The sequence below is a fragment of the Alligator sinensis genome, unplaced genomic scaffold (assembly GCF_000455745.1).
Source record: "Alligator sinensis unplaced genomic scaffold, ASM45574v1 scaffold125_1, whole genome shotgun sequence".
In the NCBI taxonomy this organism is placed as follows: domain Eukaryota; kingdom Metazoa; phylum Chordata; order Crocodylia; family Alligatoridae; genus Alligator; species Alligator sinensis.
In genome coordinates this window covers 1371218-1388497 of record NW_005841893.1, presented here as the reverse complement: position 1 = coordinate 1388497, position 17280 = coordinate 1371218, and the positions used below count along the sequence as shown (strand labels likewise).

The 17280-nt window shown below is 43.3% G+C and overlaps 1 protein-coding gene across 9 annotated transcripts in view; it reads right to left on the bottom strand.

Annotated features, from left to right (window-relative positions):
* The window catches only part of AFF1 (AF4/FMR2 family member 1), a 220426-nt gene that overhangs the window by 64596 nt on the left and 138550 nt on the right, over positions 1-17280 (bottom strand). The window lies entirely within an intron of this gene.

Here is a 17280-nt window from a genome sequence, read left to right as displayed (position 1 = left end):
ATAGGGCTTTTTAAAATTAATTGCCAGGCTCTTACCACTTGAATGTGATAAAGTCCAAATATAAATGCAACAGAAATATATTTACATGCGGGCACCATTTATAAAAGGCAGAACAAAGGAAAATTAAGTTCGGAACCACCTTTCTGTCCTCAGTTTACCCTTATGTACGGAGCTACTGTAAAAGAGGCCTCAGAACTGAGAGATCTTGTATATTAGAATAACTATTCTGCCCATGTCAAGTCAAACTAAGGACACCAGGCCCATCCTACCTCCTACTGTCCCTTTCATGTGAATTTTTTTCTTTTGCACTTTTTTAAAAGAAGCTACTCCACTGCTGAATCCAGACATATATTGGTAAACAATATACACACTAGAACAGGTATTGAAATATTAGTTAAATGTGTATCAGATGACTGCTCAAAATTTGAAACAAGAGTTATCCTTGTTAGGTCCAAGAAATATCTATCATTAGCACTACAGTGATAGGCCCCAGTTTAAGAACCTAAACAGATTATTTCTGAAGTAGTTAAGATAATTAAGATGTTTGTTTTATTTTATTAACAAGAACAAAGGCAAGTAACATCAAAACGTGACATAGGGCGCTAAAATCTGGCTTATGCCACCCTGCTTCAGTTGGCTGAAGTTTTTATTTATTTATTAGCTTTATATGCTGCCTTTCCCCAAAAAAGGCTCAGGGCAGTCTACAGGTAAAAACAAAATTACTGATGAAAACCTTGATATTAGTTTTTATGATTACTTTACGGAGAATGCATGTGAAGGGAGGTATAAAAGGTGTCTGAATTTATTTACAACAAAATTATTTATGTAAATGAATACTACTGTTCCAGCAGCTTGTCAAGGTGCACAGCCTTTGAAAGAGGCTTACATTTTGCTGTGTCCTTTGGAAAGATCCATTTTATTTCATTCAATCAATCTCTCTCAGTGCAGCTTTCATTGTACTGGAATTTTTTTTGTTTTTTTTTTTAAATCACAAGTTGAGGAAAAAGGTCTTCCAACTCTACTATCCAAGGATTTATTTTGTGTCCAGAACAGTTTTCTTTACCAATTCTTGAAACAGCATCAAATACATTTCCATGTTATTTTCTTACTATGCAAAATCCTATTAATCAACTACAACCTGCTGACCAGTAAATATATGAAGCACAACTAATAATTAATGAAACTGGCAGACAAACTTATGGGTGTCAGATGCCCTTGGATTCATAGTTTGTCTGCTTTTTTCTTTCTCAATAATCACATTATCTTTTTGGGGTCTTACTATTTGTTTATAATAAGCACTGCCAGTTTTGTGCTGTAGATAAAAAAAAAGCCACGTAAAATGGAATACCAACAGCAACAGCGCCAAAAAATGCCTTCCAAAGTCTTCTGACTAGAGAGTCAGAACTTGAAGCTCTGGAAGTTGACAAGTCTTGAATAAACCAAAAGTCAGGGACCTTCCTTAGTAGGGAAGGAAGTAAGAATGAGGAATGAAATTTGCCCCAACACCCAAAATTTGCTCTAGAGCTCTAAAGAGAATAGATGTCTAAGACAGTGCCCTCAGCTTCTCTTCTGCAAGCTTCAGTCCATGGTGCCGCCCAGAACTTGTATCCTATTTCCAAGGACCCTGGGGGAAATAAGTGAGCTTCAAGAAAACAAGAGAGGAGAATTTTCACTGCAGGGTTAACTTAGCCATTTCTTGTGCCAGTGTTCCTCCTAATCCAGGTACCTGCTCACCAGAAAGCTCTGAGCTAGGTTGTTATAAATCTAGGCTAGGTAGCCTGGCCAGAAGCAAAGAAGTGACCCAAGACTCCGCACTTTAACCTGGCCTGGTAACCCACTCTTTGCAATGCAAACAGCAAGTTAAACTGACAGAGGCACTGGTCATCCTTCACCGCCCCTGAAAATTGGCAACGCCAGTGGCATGTCAGCAGCAGAAGTGCCGGCAGTGAAAGTCCCAGCACTTCCACTGCTGCTGCGCCACATGCAGAAGTGCTGGTACTTCTGCTGCTGCTGTGCCACTGGCACGCCTGGCAACCAGCTGCTGGGGGACCCCCCAGCCCAGTCATCAGCTGGCCACTGGGAGACCACCCACCTCGTCATGCCCCGCTGGTGCCCCCAATATTTTCTTTCCCTCTTCCTACTCCCCTCTGTGGTGGCCCTTTGGTATGGGGTCAGTAAAATGAAAAGCAAGCAGAGGTTTTAAGAAGACATCCCCTAAAGGCTGGCAAAAAAAAAAGGGGGGGGGGGGGGGAGGTGCTAGATGCACGATACACCGGGGGAAGGTCCTGCCCACCTCAAAAAAGTCCAGAAACTACGCGGCTCCCCACAGGGTTGAAGGTAAATTCCACAATGCCATCCTTCCTCAGGCCTGCTCTGCACTACTAAGCTTGGTTGAAAGAAATTGCCTTCTGGTTGCCATTGGTTTGCATTCATCCACACAGGAAACCTAGCTTAAATAAAGTCACTGCCCCAAACAATACAAATTCTTAGCCAATTTACAGCCACTAATTGAACACTGGTATGGATGCAACTCCAATGGTATAGGGGTGTCAGCGTCAGAGCTACCCAGGGAGCACCATCTTTTCTGTCAACAGATCTCCCTCAAAAAACATCCAGCACCAGCATTGTCAGCCAAGTTTTCCAGAGTCATCAGGAACTTACGTGATCTCCACGCTATCATACCTTTGACCTCCTTTCTTCATAACCATCAAAAATGGCCTGCTGACATTTGGGCACAGAGGACGTAAGCCACATTTATGTACGGCATACTTTTCCAGTATAATTATACAAATATGCTGTGCTCAAAGTTTAACTGGCCACAGCTTATATCAGCAAGAATGCAATTCCGTTAGTGTAACAGTAGGTCTACACTAGGGCCTTTTGCTGGGGCTGCTAAGGTGGTCAAGATCACACCTCCTTCGTACCCCAAACATACATCAGACTTTTGTAGTACAGATCTGGCACTGGTTTATTTGTAACAGGGTACTCTTGTATCGGTACTCTTGGCTAACACATACAGTTTGGAGCTAGTCATCATCGTGTAGTGGGATTCACTCATCTCAGATGTTTCGGATAGAGAAGGTTGTACTGTTGGGGGGGGGGGGGGGTCTTATTTGTGGTGGGGTTCTTTATCAGACTTTTTTCAGAAGCCCTTGCCTATTTCCAGTTTTTTATACTGTGCCAATTTAAATAAAAGTATCAGCATGGAATGTCCCCCTGCTGTTTTTATTATGTTTTAATGGAGCTCATCAGTATGAGTGAGTTTCCTTGTAAACTCTAAAGTCTTCAGTAGAATTTTTATCTCAAGCTAACTGTTTGCCATTTAAACTTGGGTACTTTAGATTAGCCTTTACAAACATGTGAATTGCCAATTAACTTGAAGTACGCAAATAAATTAAGATAAAAACTCTAGAGAAGCCCACGAAGTTCTTTGATAAATCCTATATCATTTATTAGATTAACTCAAATATTTGGAAAAAATCTTCTTTGCAAGCTTTCGAGTACAATTACACTTCCTCAGGCAGAGGTAGTGCCTGCAGATAGAGAAGCCCAAGCCCTTAGCCAGCGGAGAACTACCAGAAAAATGTCCTTGTAGATGCACTTCAGCAACATAGGATATTTGCAGCTGGAAACAAAGGGTGACTGTAGATGTGCTGGGAGGCTGCTTCAACACACTGTAATTACAGCGCTCCTGCAGCCTCTCATGTATCAGCGTCCCCACATTTCAAAATGGCAGCAGGGGTGCTTTAACTAAAGCTTGTTGAACAAGCTTGAATTCAAGCATGCCCCCATCATTTTGAAGCATGGGGATGCTGATACACAAGATGCTGCAACGCTTTAATTAGAGCGGCTCTCAGACCTGCTTTATTTAAAGTGCCTTCCCCACCCCAAAAGCATGTGTAAAAGTGCCCAAACTCTTTTCCTTGGCTGCAGGTATGGGTCAATGTGGAAAACCCTAGAGACTTCCAACAAACACATGGCTGGAGCTTACAACTTGTGAAGACCTAGGAAGATGATGATGACTTTGCCCAGGGAAAAGGAAGGTAATAATCAAGAGAGGCCTTGCATATTGAATTGACTGTGCACTGCTCTAAAATAACTATGCTCAGGGCTCTCCAACTTTAGCACAGCCAGGGGCCATAAGTGGTACCTGCATGTAGCCCCTGGGCTGCTCACTGTGTGGGTACTCTCCTGGGATCCCTCTCACTTCACAAGACCCCTCCCTCCCCCCATGCTCCAGGCAGCAGCACCAGCATTGTGTCCCCTCCTCCCCATGGCCTGGGCCAGCTGCACATGGCCCCTCCCTGCATGAGCTCTTCTCCCCTGCAGGAGTGGTACATGGCTCTTCTCCTCTGCCCCCACTGTGCAAGCTGCACAGATGGTACATGGACCCCTATGGACTTGCCCACTACGCAGCAGTGGGAAAGGCAAGCACCAGGGGCCACTGGCCGGCAGCTGGATAACCCTGCCTTGGACTCTCCCATATTAATACCAATCACATTCTAAAAAAAAGAAAGAAAGAAAAGAATTAAAATGAGGGGAAAAAAGAAAAAAATGTGCCTATGAAGTAAGCATTCCCACCATGGTGCAAAAACATTCTGGACCAAACGCACAGAAATGTCACTGCGTATGCTGTCAGAACTGGAAAAAAAAAAAAATTTAATCACCACAAAATGCCAAGAAACACATACAAGATCTCTGCAGTATTGCCAGTAGTGTTTGATATGCTACCAACAAAATGGCAGCAGACTATCTACAGTATTCAGTCTTAATGAACTGAGTCCTTGGAACTACAATGAGGCAGACACAAGACAGATGATCAGATATCACAAGCATATCCACCAGGAGTCAGCATTCATTCCCCAAAAGCGCAGATGCTGCTTAACTATTGTACTTTATAGTTTCATAGTAGCTAGGGTCAGGAGGGACCTGAACAGATCATCTAGCCTGACCCCCTGCCACGGGCAGGAATGAATGCTGGGTTCACAAGACCCCAGACAGGTGATCATCCAACCTCCTCTTGAATTTGCCCAAGGTAGGGGCGAGGACCACTTCCCTGGGAAGTTGGTTCCAGATTTTGGCTACCCTAACTGTAAAATATTGCCTTCTGATCTCTAACCTAAACGTATTCTCCATCAGTTTATGACCATTGGTCCTTGTCACCCCAGGGGATGCTGGGGAGAAAAGGGCTCTACCAATCTGCTGTTGATCCCCCCGATGAGTTTGTAAGCAGCAACCAGGTCCCCCCTCAACCTCCTCTGCTGAGGCTGAACAGGTTCAGGTCCTTCAGTCTCTCCTTGTAAGGCCTGTCCTGCTGCCTCTCACCAAGTGGGTGGCACTCCTCTGAACTGTCTCCAGGCTGGCCACATCCCTTTTGAAGTGCAGGGCCCAGTACTGGACGCAGTACTCCAACTGCACCCTGACCAAAGTCGCATAGAGGGGGAGTATCACCTCTCTGGACCGGCTTGAGATGCACCTTTGGATGCATGACAAGGTATGGCTGGCCTTGCTGGCTGCGGTCTGGCATTGGTGGCTCACGTTCATCTTGGAGTCAATAATGACTCCGAGATCCCTTTCCGCCTCTGTGTTTTCAAGAAGGGAACTCCCCAGCCTGTATGTATGCTGTGGATTCCTTCTCCGAAGGTGCAGCACCCTGTATTTGTCTACGCTGAACCCCATCCTATTTTCGTCTGCCCACTTTTGTAGTCTGTCTAAATCTAGTTGCAGTCTCTCTCTCCCTTCAAGCATGTCCACCTTGCCCCACATCTTAGTGTCATCAGCAAACTTGGACAGCGTGCTTTCCACCCCTCGTCCAAGTCGCTGATGAAGATGTTAAACAGTGCGGGCCCGAGGACCGAGTCCTGGGGTATCCCACTGCTCACATCTCGCCAGGTTGAGTACAACTCATCCACCACTACTCTGGGTGCACCCCATCAGCCAATTTTTTACCCATCCAACTGTGCAGGCATCAATGCCACAGTCACTTAATTTATTGATGAGGATGGGGTGAGAGACAGTGTCAAAGGCCTTAAAGTCTAGAAAGACTATGTCCACAGCAACACCATCATCCAAGGATTTAGTTACGATCAGTGGTAAAACCCCCATCAGTTTCAACAGGAACCTATTCAGAGCGCTTCAAATTTAAAATCTCACTCTTCAATGTTATACTGTGTCTGAGTTTATGTAACAGCCTGTATAAAAGTGTATGCAGAAATTTAGAAATATGTAAAGGATACTTCAACTTAAAAAAATATGTAAGATTAAATTTACTAATAACTTATCTTTTTGCCTTTGTTTCCAGGCAAAAAGGGAAACATTCTTTGTTTTCCTCCTTCCATTCTCTACAACAGCAAAGCCACCAGTGCTTTTTAGCCCTGTCAGTTGAGTATTGGGTTTATTTCATGGTTTTAATAAAAACAGATAAAAACCAGAAGAGAACCATGAGTCAATTTACTGCCTGCAACAGCTCCCCCAAATATAAAACCACATTTTTGTTTCAAGCCACAGGTTTCATGAGCACCCACATACTTTCCTGTATGGCACAACTAGCTAGTTTGTTTGACATGCTGTATAAGCCAGGGAACTATTAACCGTTTTGAAAAAATATAGTTGTACTTCACAGGGGGAAGCCAGACAGCCTACACCTGAGGTTTCCCCAATGAAGGAGTGAAATGAAGTGAATGAAAGATAGTTTTTGTATGTGATCACACTTCTGCTGAAGTCAACAGCAGAACTTTAAGTGTCAGTTGCTTAGGATCAGACTCTTAAAGGGACCACACACAAAGAGCACTGACTTCGAAGCCAGCTGGCCCCTCTTCCTGGTGACCTCCAGGGTTGCAGAGCCCACAGCACAGTGAACCGTACAGTACAACCCTGGGGCACTTCACACAGTTTGATTAACCGAAGTTCAACTTGTGCAGCCTCAGTTCTCAGAATGCATCCAAGCTGTGCATCAGCCAGCACTCCTGAGCCATCCAAAGTTTTCTGCAGAATTTTAAAGTGATCACTTGGAGGCAGGGGAGGAGAGAAGAGCAAAAAATACATTTTTCTAATGCTTACAGACGTCATAACAACATTTAAGACATCTAAAGCACAGTTCCTTGGGGTTTTTTGAGTGAATTAGAACTTAATGTAGAAAGACATACTATTAACTTGAAATGTATTCATTTGTTTTGTAAAAATGAGTGAATAATTTCAACTACAATGTCATCTAATTCTCTGCACCCTCGTCAATTACTGTGGTTTTTGGAAAACGTTTCTCTTACCTGCTGCTGTATAAGACACCCCTATGAGTTGCAAGATCACTGATCATACATGGAGAACAAATGCCAGTGAGCCAAAGCTGTGCTAAAGGCACAAGATAAGAAAATGGGGGGGGGAGAAAAATAGACTTCTGTTTAATTTCTTCCAGTTACATGAATCGTAGTTGTTTCTTGTAACAATAGTAGCTCAAATAAATAAATAATAAGTATGGGGGGGGGGGGGGGAGAGCCTGAAGGAGGACTTTTTTTTACTCAAAGTCCACTGAAGTCAATGAGAGCATCTCCACTGATTGCTATAAATAATGATGCATCAGGTCTGTATCTTGCAAAGACTTGGAAATGCACTTTACTTGAAGGATGTGAATATTCCTAGTGACTTCACAGGGAACTGACTTCAGTGGAGCTGCTCATGCTGAAAGTTAATTTCTCTTTGGTGTTATTTTTGTGATAACCCTGAATACTTCCTTAATTGAATAGTTTTAAGGTAAGATACGACTGTTGTAATAATCTAGTTGGACCTCCTGAAGAAGCCCTTTACCTTAAGTTCCAAAATCTATGGTAATTAAATGGAGACATCATAGCTGGCCCAGCAAATCATAACTAGGGATTTTTGAAGCCATGTTATTATGCATGTTATTGTCTTACTCAGTTGAACTCCTAATAAAGCCATGAGCACTCGCATCTTTATTTGACAATAACACATCTATGTCAGTGAATTTGATGAAATTCAGGAATCTATCATCATGGAAAGTAAAACCTGAAAGAGGGAACTGAATTTTCTCAGCAGGTAGCCCAAGACAATGAAATTAGTTTTTGATGAAGGGCTAAAATTCCCCCAAGATACATCATTTTCAGAAGAAAGTACAACACTCCATTTCAATGCCACCACATGACAGAAGAAAAGAGGGAGAGAAAGAGGCAATGACAGAAAAAGAAAACCGCAGTAGAGAAAAAAAAAAAATTATATATAAAGTCACTATCTTTATGTGAAAAGGAAGGAAACTAGACTATATGTGGAACTTTACTGTAGTACCGATAGAAATTTTATGAAGTGCAAGATGCCACAACAGTTATGGGGTATATACTTAGTCTGATGAGACGAATGCTTTCTGTGGCTGACAGGGATGGTGATAAGGATGGAATTGCTTCTTGGCATCCCATTGACTGACCTGATTCTTGATTCCACTGGGGGAAAGACTTAAAGTGTTTTTAAAAAATCCTCGTCAGTCCCTGTTTATAGTGGTAGTTTAATTTATGTATTTTTACATGCTTTGAAGACTAAAATAGTTCCACTTTCCTATTTACATTTGCTAACACAAAACTGAGGCCCACAGCATAGTATGAAATGTTTAATTTTTCCCTTCCACTAAAATACCGACCCAAACCCCTAGAAACGGTAAAAAAGTGCACTTGCATTTACATTTGATTTTACGTGTAATTTTTTTTTAAATACACACAAAACCATAATGTTTGGCCTTAAGCTATGGGCTACTCCAGGGCTGGCAAACTCCCTGGGAATTTTCCTATCGCTGCCTTCAGATGCTGAATCCAGATCTCAGTCGGAAGCATTCTTTACACAAATTAAAATAAGATATGGTAACAGTTCTCTGTAAGGTTTAATAAGCGAGTCTGTCTTTAAATATTATACTGCAGTGTTCAGCATGACATTGTACTGACTAGCAAGTGTACATACAATACTAGAAATACTCTCTAGTCTGCTCAGCCTTAGTCTGAGCTAATGTAAACACAGCAGTCCATCCTACAACAGAAGACAGAGCAATTCCCTTCTGTCACTGAAAGTTTGAAAATAAATCAAACTATTTCCATGAGCTTCTACTCATGCTTTCTTCAGCTGGCACTTGATGACCACAACAACTGAAGCATTTTACATAAAAATGCTAAGTAAACAATGGATGTACTGTAATGTTCATGTGTGGGTGCCTGGAGGAAATCAGACATTCTTCAAAGATTTTACATGCTTTTCTAACCCTGAGATGGATTATTTTGTTCAATCTGAAAACAAATACATGGGCCTTGTTCTTATGTCCAAACAGCACAAGAAAAAAAATCCCCTGTATTACATTTTTTTTGTGTAAAAACGTAAGGGGTTTGTATTCTGGGGGAATGAGGTCCTTATACCTTTTAATAAAGGGGGGTTTTTTTCTTTAAAAAAAAAAAAAAGTTGATTAAAGTGATTCCTATGTCTCTAAGTAGATGTTACCTAATTATAATTGAAATCCTGATAAAACATATTTATATGAAAATTAAGTGCATGGCAAACTACATGAAATGCCAGTCAAGACATCTTTATTTCATAAACAAGTTATATATTTTTAAATAAGGAACTGATACAGGTCCACACCTCCAACTTGTCAAGGTAGTTTCCTTTTTCTTATAAACAAGCAAAAACAGTAATAACCCCCCCAGATTATAACCACCATTTATGTATCACTTTACATGTTCTAAGCATTGCACAATCATTAACTCCTTAATCCTGACAACACTTCCCACCCCTATAAAAATGCCAGTGCTGCTACTGACACAGACTACATATTCCAAGCCATGCTTTCAAAAAAGAACACAGCTTCACTGGGCAATGTGTTACTTCATTCCTCCTCTGTTAGGGACATTTCTCTGCAGTGTCTCAATTTCTCTTTTCCCTTATACCCTCCTTCCCACCCCTACCCACCCTTTCCCTTCCCACAAAGAAACACTTTTCCACACTATTTCTCTTGCAGCATAATCCACAAGGCTTCAGGGAAATAGGAAAGAATTGGGGCAAAATAAAGACTAGCAAAAAAAAAACAAGAGTGGGAAATGAATTCCTCCCCAATTTTTCAGGACAGATGAGGGCTGCATTTCATGTAGATGTAGGATACCAATACAAATACCAAGACTACAGCAAACAGTCTTTTCAGAGATGAAACTTCTGCTTTGCTTCTATGCCATCTCATTCCAGTTTGTATTTCTATGTACACTATATTTTATAATGTTTTAAACATATTCAGGGTTCCAGCTACTCTAGAAAATGCTTGTCAGCTATACAGTCTCAGAAAGCTCTTCTAATGTAGGCAGAGTATATACTGGTAGACATACTTTTGCTAGTGTAGAATTCTGCTCCTGGTACTTAAAACCTAGTTTTTAAAGACTCAGTTAAATTTAACTTCCAGTCACCAGACCTTACAAGGCTCGCCCCATCAGATTGTTTTCCCCTTTCCAGCAAGAACTTACATCACACTCCAGTTCTCTTGTAATTTTCATATCTACCTGGGAGAAACTTTATAATATTTGCATTCTATGCCTAAGGAAAGATGTGTGCGCCCAAAATGAAGTAATTTTTTTGCAAATAAAGAAAATGTAATTGCAACTGTCTAGTTGGTCTAATGAATGATATCTCCCCTACCATATTGACTGCTTGTATTTTTAAATCAACGTGGCTATAACCTGTATCCCTGATACAGGGATTGGGTCACTTTTCGACCATCTATTCAATAAGAAGCCCAGTATAATCAGCTTAAAAGTGATAGAATAGGCCTAGCTCCTGGATCATTCTGGGGGCCATTCTTTGAACTTGCTCCAGTATATCTACATCATGTGTTCTCAACCTTTTCAGATCTAAGGCACCCCTCATTAGACTCAAAGCAACCCTTGGAAAAAGCCAACTCAGTTTCCACTTAGTTTTTGACTATGGAACAAAAGATAATCGAGCAGTTTTTCTGTTGCAAAGAGCGGAAGACGACCACAATAGGTCAGAATGTTTTTAACAATATGGAGTCCTATTTGAAATCTCTGGCTTTTTCCTTGTGAATCATGTTTGCACACCTAACAGTGCTAACATTGCATGGCACCTCTTAAAGGCACCTTGGTTGGGAATCACTGCTCTGCATCAAGTGTGAACCCTGGAACCAGATACAGTATCCCAGAAACAGCCTTACAAAAAAACAAGACGATTTCCTTACTTCTGCTTCACATCCATACACCCCAGCTCACAGTACCATTTTTGACTCTGCCTGGTGATTTTCTGTAAGTAAAAACCTGGAAACTAACCAGAAACTAGGAATTATGTCTAGGCCAATCACGTCTTATAAGGATCACATACCCAGACGTAGAAAGACTTAAGTTGCTTATGTTTGCTCAAAGTGTATTCTGACTTCCTAGTTCTACCCCCCATCCCTGATCAATAAAGGTACTGGGTTACAGCTTGCCTTGCCGTGTCACTGAGGAGGGAGGAGAGAGACCTTCAGCCCCAGCTTGGCCAGCTTAGTTTGTCTTTTTATTTTCCCTCAGTTTTACCTGATGCTATCTTTGGATGCTTTCGGCTGAAAGAAGCACCCAGAAATATTACTGTGGGCAAAGCACCCCTAAGGTTCACAGGGTCTGTGTGCCCCAAGCTGCACAGAACCCTACCAGAGACCAGTGACCAGGTGGTGGCAGCGTTCTCAGGCTTGCAGGTGTTCTCCAGGAAGCAGGACAGCTGTCTGTAGGCTCCCCAAGGGAGACTTCTGAAGCAAGGTTTTAGGCCTGACACAGTGAGGTGAGTGGCTTTGAGTAGTAGTGCGCCCTACTGTGCATGCCACACTCCAAACCAGTAATCTGTCTCAGTTTTAAATACACTCTCTCTTCCCCAGTTCATGAGTAGGGACCTACTTAAATTGTGGCGAAAAACCCTTTGTCTCACTCATGGTGCGCAGAGCCAATTTTGCAGGAATTTTGTGGTGTCCCCACCCCTCAGTGCTGATTGGCAGAGAATCCTGCCCCTCAGCACTGATTGGTGGAGCTGTCCCAGTGGAAGGAGGGACAAGGGGGCAGCTCCCATCTTGATTGCTGGCTGCCCTTCATGTGGCCCCACCCCTCAGTGCTGATTGATGGAGAGGCCCTGGTGGGGGCAGGAGGGAGGGACACAGGAGTAGCTGCCATCTTGTTTGCTGTCCTTTGTGCCACCCTGCCACTTGGTGCCTTTCCCTCCTGGCAGCAAGGACTGCTGGCTCCTACTGGGGAGCCAGCATATTTTTGTTGTTGCTGATCTCATGGAGAATCCCAGATTTCACAGTTTCCGCAACAATCAGCAAAACAGCAAATTAAGAAGGTCCCTACTCATGAGGGCTCCTCAATACTCCAAAACTTTTTTTTTAAAATTAAGAACACTGTCTCCTTTTTGTTCCTACTTCAAAGCTAGAAACAATCACATATCAGTAGGACTAAGGATAAAAAGCTTTTAAGTAGAACTTTCAGCAGTGTTTAAGGGCAGGCCCATACAGGTTCAGGTAGTTCTGCAGAGACCTGATGTGTTTGCTCCATCGCTAGAAGCAGCACAACAGTAACAGAGTGGCTCTTACTTTTCTTACCAGCCTGAGCACCATGCTGCACTATATGGTACTTCCTGTTCAAGAGCTGTAGCACGCTGAGTCAGCTTGGTGTATCCCAGCACAAAGTTGCCTTTCACTGTGCAGACCTATCTGAAGCAACGTAAGGGCTTATACATATAAATACCTAAGTCACCTTTGAAAATGGGACTTGGGTATTTCTGAAAACGTTATCTTTCATCTGTAACAGAGGGAACAACTCAAGTTTATAAGGCTAAAAACTAACAGCTCCTATGCTTTTGCAGTGATCAAAGAATGCAGTTGTCTTAATGAGATGAAGAAGTGATTTGGTCTCTTTTTCATAGGAATAATAAGCTTGCTCAAAATAACACTACATCACAGCATGACTTCTAATTAAAACCCAGCACAAGGACTGTTCACAGTGAGATGTTGTAGCGCTAGCCAACCTCTGCCTAATGAGAGGCAAAAAGAAACAACCTCTACTGGCATCTTATTCCATAACTGCTTTCTGAAGAGTTTCTTGGAACAGCTGGGACTGTGTCAGAGAAAGGACTATATCAGAGAAGGGATACTGAATTAAGTCATCCATGCATCTAATCCAGTATGTTGCTTTCTACACTTTCTAATACTGTTTTTAAGTACCATTTGAATGGTTTTCCTTGCATATGTTTACATGACAGTGAAACTTGGGCAAGAAATTGCTATCCACCAGACAAGATACTTGCCTTATTCTATAAGTTATCAATCTAGAAATATGTATGGGAATTTGCAATCAGTTTATGAACCAGGTTCTGAAAAGAATGAGGTTCCATGAATGAGAAACTATTACTCCCTTCCTTAGGTCCTTTCAGAAAGTATCTCCATACTAAATTAATTTAGGAGATAATCCTAGGGTAGCATGCTGCATACTGACCACTAAGTGCCTCACAATGTCGGTTAAAAAAAAATGAGGTTAGTGCTTGAGGATATGTGTACTCAGAGGAATTGTGTAAAGAAGGCTAGGAGGTACCCAAAAAATTACTGCTAGTCTACCAAACTCAGACAATGAAGATAAATACACGATATCTTCATGTTTTTGATTAATATTTAGTTTCCATAAACACAAAACCAGTTGGCTAATATTGAAATGCCATCCTGCCAGAGAGGGAAAGGAGGTGGTAACATTCTGCCACATGGGTAAGGCAACAAGAAGGATTCACAACATTCATGGTGCAGATACTTTATTTTTCTAGAAGATCCAGGCAAAAGATGGCAACTAAAAAAACATGGCTCTGGAGGAGCAGACCAAGGACCTCACAGCAAGTTCCAACACTGCATCCTGCTAAATTACTCTTTTGCAAAATGCTCGTTTTTATCCAAGTCAAAAAGAGCTGCATCCTTGCTTTCACCCAAATAAAAGTCAGTATAGCAAGTAATTATTCACAGTTGGAAGATCCAAAATGCTTCTCAATGTTGAGTATTTTTATCCTCAAAACAAATATCCTGAGCTGACTGGGTGCATACGTAAAGTGTATCCTTGATATTTTAAAAAGGAAATCAGGCTGATTCCAAAATTGACTTAACTAGATTTCAACCCCTCACCTCACTCTCTGTCTTTACTTCTATTTATAAAATTCATGTAGTTCTTCATAAATCACTGCCAGTCAGAACATGACCCAGAAGGAACATTACAACAAAACACTGTTCTTGTGCGATGGAGGAAAACAAATCGCTATACAGCAACTGATTTTGACTACAAGATTCCAAGTAATTGATTAAAGAGACAAAAGTAGCACTAATGCAGCATTATGGTTGAAAAGCCAAAGATTCAAAAGCAAGAAATCCTATAGGTGGCTGTTTCTGCCACAGTACTAATGAAACAGTGCATACAATGGTTTTTATTTCATGATAGAGATTTTAAAAGCAAGCAGTTAACATGTCAGGCTTTGCACTTACCTCAGAATAGAAAGTACAACACTTGTATAAAACTGCAGAAAACATAAAATTGTAAAGACAGATCTAACTCTGAATTTTCTGAGTGCTTCTTTTCCAAACATCAATGCTGTCTTAAGACAAGTGTTTGCATTTAGCTCCTGATTCAGCAAGGTTCCTCAAGCACATGCATAAAGGCTTTGTTGAAATGGAAGTTTAAATTTCCCTAAGGTTTTAAAAGTCTTTTTTTTGTTGTTGTTTTAGAAAACCGGAAAAAATGCAAGTATTGATAAATCATCCCAGTACTGCCTAAATAGAAGCAACTCAGGGTCAGGGAGAAAAAATACTGTAATATGCATCTTTTGCCAATACTGAATGATCGTAACTTTAGAAATTATGACTTAATTTTCCTCAAACTTTTCTCCCTCTTGCTCAATGGGGGATTCTAAACAAACTACATTTGAAAGTTTCCAGTTCTGGCCAGATCCAGGGGATATAGGAAAAGTTGTCAACAAACATGCAAACTTGATTCCCAGATGTGCATATAGGAAGAACAGCTGAGCCAATCTTGCACATGAAGTTACAAAACCATTAGGCTGGGAAGAGTCAAGGAAATGGTCAAGTCAAGCAAAATTTGTTTGAAAAAGCTACGCTTGGCTCCACGGTCTGCGCATGAAACATCTGCCCAAAAGGGTGAAACAAAAGCCTCTAAATTACATAGCAATAACCTCTATAAGCTTCTTACCCTACTCTAGAACTGCACAGAACTTCTTGTTATGTAATTTGATATTAAATTCAATTTATTTACTGAACATCCCTAATTGGGCAACACAGTCCCGAAATGGAAACATCAAGTCCCTGGGCTGCATGACTATGAGATAGCATTTGTCCCATATTCCCAGCATCATACAGGGATCTGGGTTTTCCATTCACCGCGGAAAAATGCAAGAAAAGGTGGGCTTCCGCTTGCAGGCTGGCAGAGTTCCAGGGGGGGCAGCTCCCCACTGCTGCACGCACTCCCAGGGAGGGGAGAATGAGTGGGGATGGGACACTTGCCCCTCAGATTTGTGCATAGGGCGGGGGTAGTTGCAGGCTCAGGGCTCCCCACCCTGTTGTCCTGCCCCTGGGAGCCTTGCACTGGCCACATCTCCATGGCAAGGTGCCCCCTGTCCACCTGGCAGCAATGGCACAGAGTTGTAGCCCCTGCTGTTGCTGGGAGGACAGGGGGTGCCTCGCCAAGGCAGCGCAAGTAGTGCAAGGCTCCTGGGAGCAGGACAGCAGGGCGGGGAGCCCCAAGCCCACAGCAGGCACCCCGCACCCGCCCATCCCCCACCGGCTCTGCACCGGCTGTGCCTTGGGGGGGGGGAGGGGAGGGGGGGGCAGGAGGTGGGCATGTGTTCTACCTTCCAGTTTGTAAAAGATGGTCACCCTAAGGTTTGCTACTAGCAAGTTAACTGCAGAATTGGAAAAACCTGAACAGGCAGATTTGAGCTGGGGTATTTGGAACAGAGAAAAGGAAGTATGTGTTGTTTACTGGCAAGGGGGGAGGCATCTGATATATCTGGGGCATGAAAAGCTTACAAATCCTTTCTGCCTTCCCTTTGAACAAGAGCAAAAGTGAATTTAAATCCAGAGCAAAGCAGTTTGGATTCATTTCTAAGTTTTACATCTACTACTTTCTCCATGCCACCCCACCCCACCCCACCCCAATGCCTGCCCCATTCCACCCTATGAGGATGGAGAAGCACATTATTTTGAACTTTCTGCTAAAGCAATCAAAAGCAAAATGGTTAATGATTTAATAACTAACAAACTAACCCAGGGTTTTTTTTAACAAATGTGCCCCTTCAGTCTCAAAGTTTCAGCTCATGTACCCCTTTATATTTTTTTCTTGTTCTTAAGGCTAGGTGGTGCAGATCGAGGCCCCTGTGGTGAGGGAGGGAGTGGGGTGGGGAGCAGGCAGTACACAAGCACATGGAAAAAATTATTTGGGGGGGTTGAATCCACGCATGCATGCACACCCCTCCCCCCACAGCAGATAAGTCTGTGGGGGAAGGGGCAAGGGGAAGGGAAAGGGCCATGGGAGGGCAGATCAAGGCCCCCACAGTGAGGGAGGGAGCGGGGTGATTATGTCACCAATTAAATGCTGCATGGACGTAGACAGCCACTGCATGCACACAGCCAGGAATACAGCCCGGCAGCTTGGAGAGCAGCATCCACCAGTAAGTCTGTGGAGGGGAGGAAAGGGGGGAGGAAGGGGTGTGGGGGGGCAGATGAAGGCCCCCACAGTGAGGGATGGAGTGGGGCTGGGGCAGGGGCAGGCACAGAGTCAAGGGTGGCTCGTCCAGGGGGAGCAACTTCCTGCCACTGCGCACACCCCTGAGGAGACATGGGGGGCTTGTGCGCCCTGGATTTGTGCATAGGGCAAGGGCGGGCTGCCCACTGTGGGGTTGGGGCCAGGAGCTATGCCAGCCTCTTCCCGGTGTGGGGGCTGGGGTGGGGCGGGGGGGAGCAGGTGGCAGCAGTGCTGGGAGGGGGGCTAAAGCCACCCCAAAATTTGCTGTAGTCCCCCTGTAGCCTCCCCGCTCAGCACCACCACCACCTGTCCGAAGCACAGCCTTGGCCCAGCACCCCTGCCAGGAACATGCTGGCGCAGCCCCCGGCCCCAAGCCCAGAACAGGCAGCCCACCCCCACCCCATGCACAAATCTGGGGAGGGGGAAAGCACATGCCCCCTATGCCTGCCCTGGGGGTGTCTACAGTGGAGGGGGGCTGCCCCCCCCC